The sequence below is a fragment of the Cavia porcellus genome, unplaced genomic scaffold (assembly GCF_034190915.1).
Source record: "Cavia porcellus strain 051 isolate PalLab524CR breed Dunkin Hartley unplaced genomic scaffold, mCavPor4.1 scaffold_9, whole genome shotgun sequence".
In the NCBI taxonomy this organism is placed as follows: Eukaryota; Metazoa; Chordata; class Mammalia; order Rodentia; family Caviidae; genus Cavia; species Cavia porcellus.
The window spans coordinates 18,144,361-18,150,077 of NW_026947492.1; the positions used below are offsets into that span (position 1 = coordinate 18,144,361).

General features: G+C 37.7%; 1 pseudogene; it reads left to right on the top strand.

Moving 5' to 3' along the window:
• The first annotated feature begins 782 nt into the window (after positions 1 to 782).
• On the top strand, positions 783 to 1,715 carry LOC100731478 (olfactory receptor 8B3-like; annotated as a pseudogene).
• The last annotated feature ends 4,002 nt before the right edge of the window (positions 1,716 to 5,717 follow it).

Sequence of the window (5,717 nt, forward strand, 5' to 3'; positions counted from 1 at the left end):
TAGTTATTGTCTTTTAGCTGATCTCTTGAGAAAATACCAGGAAACGTATAGTTTTCTTCACTCATAAAAACCCATTTGGTCTTGCTAGAAGATGGCTCTTTTGCAATTGGTAAATGCTGCTTACCAGGTCTTTCACTAGATAGGATGTTTTGAGCAAATCCATCCCCAGAAATCATGATCAATATCTCATGGCTTCTCACAGCCTGGGGAACAGGTGTTTGTGTTCTGGCTCTCTCAGTCAAAATGTGTCCCATGCAACAGCAATTGTGACAAATGAAATACCTTTATTCTGCACCATGTAATTCTAACACTCATCAGAGCCACTTAGCTCTCTGAGAAGAGAGGAGGAGAATAAAGCCATTCCCTGAATCCTTGATACCAAAGGATGAGTGCTGAATTTTATCCCTTCTGCTATTCATCTTGCAGACTTCATCTGTGGTGTTCAGTGAATCCTTGAAATGCCTCATCTCCTGTCTGCTGAGGTCGTCACTGACTGGGTTGGAAGAAGAACCAGGGAGGCAGAACTTGGTGGTCTAAAGACAACAGTGTTCCTGCTTCCTGAAATCCCTCCTTCCAGAAATTGTCTCCTACATTCTACCTAATATTCATCTTTATATACTCCCTCTGTCCAGTTCTACAGTGGAGAAAATGAGGGCCCAGGGAAGGATTTGCTCAATCTCACCCCCTCCTATTCCCTGAATCAGCTCTCATTGCAATGGATTTGGTTAGGGAGTTGCCTCATTTTAGTGTCACTGTGTGCTTTTTCTCTTGTTCTCACAGAAATGGCCCAGGGAAGAATGGCTTCACACAATGGCTCATCTGTGACTGAGTTTGTTCTGCTGGGTTTAACACAATAGCCAGAGCTCCAGCTGCCTCTCTTCCTCCTCTCCTTGGGAATCTATGTGGTCTCCATGCTGGGGAACCTGGGCTTGACTGTTCTCATAGGTCTGAATCCTCACCTGCACACTCCCATGTACTACTTTCTCTTCCACCTCTCCTTCATCGATCTCTGCTACTTCTCAGTCATAACTCCTAGAATGCTGATGAGTTTCTTGAATCAAAACATCATCCCTTATGCTGAGTGCATGTCTCAGCTCTTTTTCTTTGATGAGTGCTGTATTTTGACATCCATGGCCTATGACAGGTATGTGTCCATCTGTAAGCCCCTGCTTTACAGAGTCATTATGTCCCATTGGGTCTGCTTCACGATGACAGTGGGTGTGTATGCAATGGGGTTTGTGGGTGCCTTGGCCCACACGAGTGTATGCTGAGACTCACATTCTGTAACAGTAATGTCATCAATCATTATGTGTGTGACATCCCTCCTCTCCTGAGGCTGTCCTGCTCAAGTGTCTCCGTCAGTGAGGCAATGGTGTTGACTGTGGTGGGTGTCAATGTTGTAGGCCCCAGTCTTACCATCTCTATTTCTTATACTTTGATTCTCTCCAATATTTTCTCTATCCATTCTAGAAAAGGCAGGTCCAAAGCCTTCCATACTTGCAGCTCTCACATCATTGCTGTTTCTTTTTTCTTTGGAGCAGCAGCACTCATGTACCTTAAGCCTTCTCCTGCTGAGGCTCTGGATCAAGATAAAATATCCTCTGTTTTTTTATATCATTATGGAGCCAATGATGAATCCTTTAATCTACAGTCTGAGGAACAAGGATGTCCATATTGCACTGGAAAATACTTTGAATGAAAGGATTAGTACTTAAATAGAAGCCACTTTTGCTATATGTCATATGAATTAGTGCACCTTTACTATAAAGCTTTGGCGAGAATGGCAAGTAACCAAAATATGCATATTTTTTAAAATATAGAAAATTAAAGAGTTATGCAAATCATTTCACAAAGCAAAGTAATACAGGTAAGAAGATCATATTTATTCCTTTAAATAGGAGTGGAGTGATTGTTTAGTCTATCATTCTCCTGCTTAGTAATGTATTAAGTGGAAATATGGTAAACGATAATAAATCTAGAAATGGTTATTGTGAAACTTAAACACACTCATATCTGAAATTCCTGTGCCACCTTCTCATATAGCTAATGATTTTATTGCACTTTAGTTTGGCAATTTAATTTTTAATTGGTAAATCTCTGTTGAATGTTCAAGGACCATTAGTTTCCAGAGAGTACTTTGCTTTTCAGGAATAGGGACACTCTAAATTTTGTTTATGCTTTAGTCTCAAGTGTGTGAGGTAAAAAGAGGCTGAAGATTTTTCTCTGATTATAGTTCCTAAAGTCAGAAAAGTAACATATTTAGAGCAGACAGGACAAAAGAGAAGCTGTGTTAAATGCAGCTTTTAGACTTCAGCCAGGAATGTGTGTGTAAAGTTGGGTTGTGTCTTCTTTAGTAAGCAGCTTGCACAAATGTTAAATATTTATGTACACTGGAATTTGACTGGTTCTTCAAGCATACTTTATAATCTTAATTCAACACCTTTAGCTCAGTTGCTAGCTCTTTATAATTTCACTGCCATTTTGTCTTAGAGTTTTTCATAATACGAATGGAGTGGTTTACCTGGTCACCAAATATAGGCTGAGAATCCTGCTTTAGAGATTAAAATATTCAAGCTCTGTTTCCTGTGTAAAATTGTCATCATGGGGAAGACAAAATGCATGTCTGCTACCCCAAAGTCTTAATTGTCTGCACTTAAGTAGTGATGGAGTTTAGGTGGATAGGTGGAAGAAAGAAATAATGAACAAATAAAATGTAAACACACACATCCAAAATTTATGCTGTCTTAATTTAAGATAATGATACAGAGATTATTGTATTTCATAACAGAAGATAATGGACTTCCTTGAGATGGTGGTACAGGAGCTGAGAACTAACCAATGTTAGCAAGTCTGCCGCACTTAGAAGTGAGGCAGAGCTAAGCGTTAGCATAGAGCTTAAGAGGAAGTAAAGATCTTGATGAAAAATGACACCGAAGAAGTCAGTATTTGTGATGTAGCAACAGGATGAGAATTAGATTAGTGTGGATTACAGGAAAATAATTAGGGAACAAGTGTGAGTATCAGGGCTTTAGTGGGGAAAAGAATAAAAGACATCAAAACAACAAACAGCACTGAAATATTCCCTGGAAGCCAGGGGGTTTTTTTCTCTCCTTTATTTGAGGCATTTTTTCATTTCTTCTGCTCATTGAAATAGGTTAACGGTTCCACAAGCAACTTGTAATGAAACCTATGGTTCAGCAGACCTCAAATGAAACCATAATACCATATTGTGATAGCTCAGACCCCAGTATAAAATCCAAGAAAGCAAGAAATTAAATTTGGGGAGCAAAGGCTTTATTTAGGCCAGGCCTGGTGATGAGTCTCCAGGAGCCACTTTGGAGACTGCTTGCCAGAGACTGAAGGAAGGGGATTTAAAAAGCAGGAGAGAGGGGGCAGGAAAAACAAAGAAACCCACAGAGCCATCAAGCTGTTGACTCAAGTCTGGAAACTGTAAAGCTGTCCACTTAGTTCTGACAACCTCTGGAGCCTTTGGTGCCTTTCAAGTTACACCCATCCTGAAGATAAGCATTATCTTGAAATAGCACATCTGCAATAACATTTGAGAAGAAAATAGAAAGTTAGTTATCTCAGGACAGCTCATTATTGCTAACAGGCACAAAGGGGTCAAAAGTTACAAGAAGCTGAAAATTAAGTTTTTACAAGGATTTGGAACTTAAGTCTTTTGGTGTATTAGGGTTAAGCCACAACATTCTTCCTGTAATTTCTTTGAAGCTAAACATTTCTTAAGAACAATTAGCACATTTAGCACATTTTATGACAGACTACCACTTGATAGGGAAAGGGGAAAGGCAGTGTGGCCCCATTACAGAACAGAAAATAGGGCAAGATTACATTTCTTGGGGAGAGCAAGGTCAGGTAAGGGTTGTGCTAACAAGCAAGTTTCCCTGCATACAAGCAAGTTACTTCAAACAAGTTTAAATCAGGGAAACATCCTGGTTTTCCTCAGCAGAGAATGGGGAAGCCTAGGAGTAATTAACAACTCCTGTTAGCTTATCTTAGCATGCATCTGTTATTTGTAGAGGGCAACAATGGTTAACATATAAACTAGGTAAAGTTTTACAATTCTTTACAGAGAAGAGCATTGATTAACATATCAATTAGGTCATCCAGAGGGAAAAGGAAAACACATACACAGTAGGCTGCAATACAGGTTTTGCTATAATACACAGATAACAAAGCTATTTGTTCCTAGAGTACAACACATATCTTGCAAGAAAGATTGTGTTTGTGGCCCTAATTTTGTATGCATAAAAAAGATGAGACTGTAGAACCTCAACTGAACCAGGTACAGAAGAATGTGAGAGTTCCCTTGATCTTGACTTCAGAAATGTGGAATGACTTCTGAAATTGGAACCAAGTATTTGGTTTTGATTTTAGACTCTAAAATTCTGTGTGTATGTTCTTTTTATGTTGTCTTTAGATATCAAATATTAAAATTTATGTGGTGTACATTAAGTTGACCATTTCTTAATCCACCAGAGTATTCACCTAATATTTAATGTCATCTCACAATTGTTGACCTGTCAGTCATGATACATTTGTCATAGCTTGTGACTCTTCAAACTGGATTGGGGCTGCTGGTATCACTGTTTGTGATGCAGTCAGGAGAATTCATGGAAGTACATGAATAGAGTTAATTAGCTCTGAATCATTCAGACACATAAGATAAAGAATTGAAGCACGATAAAACAAATCCCACAAAAAGCAATGATAACTGACAAAACAGCAATTCGAAAGCTGATGTCAAGAGTAATGCTTCCCTGCTATCATAGTTAAGTGTAGGAGCTCAATGTGTACTTCACCAGAGGTGTTTGAAAGAGTATAAGGCAGAAGGGGAAGCACTTATTTCTCTTAGAATTTGGTGTACATTTGGTTCAGTTTGAATAAATCTCCCACCCAACAGAAAGGGGACACTCTCTTTGTTTCCTTGAAATAGAAAGTAATCCAAGATTTGATTTTTTGAATTTGAATCAGTGGGTTCAGGTTGAAACAAAAGGTCACAGAAACACATGTTTAGCCATTATGTCTTTCTCTGTCTGTCTGTCTCTCTCTGTTCCTTCAATGTCATGTTGATTACCTCATGTTCTTCTTGATTTAGGTGAGCAGTTCTTAAAGTCATGTGTTTCATTAATTGAGTTTCAAAGCCCAATGGAATGATCTCAAAATTATCAGAAATCTGTAATTGTCAGAGTTGTATCAAGTTGTCCATGAGCTTTCTTGAAAACATAACACATTAGGATTATAGATTATAGATGCTTTCTCAAAGTTGCCAGAAATGTATTAGGACACAGCAATTTAGTTATGGGAAGGTATTAAAATAGCCATGATAGTCATTCATAATTAAATGTAGTTATTCCTGTTAATGTGAAATAATTTTAATTAGTTATATTTATGACACATTAGATTTCTCAGACTCTCATGTAGTTTAATAACACACATTTATACAGATATGAATCAAATATTTATTTGTATTTTGCATTTATAGTGGTACTCTGGATATCCCTAAATTAGCTCTAGGACTTAATGTTTTACTTGATTTTAGAAAATTTGTTTAAAACATCAAGCAATAAAACTGGAGGAAATATTAATATAAAATTCTTTATATGGGTATATGTTATTGTTTCACTTCAGCAACATTGTTTATATTCAGAGTTTTCACTGGAAGAGATTTAATGAAGGACATATAATTCATAGGA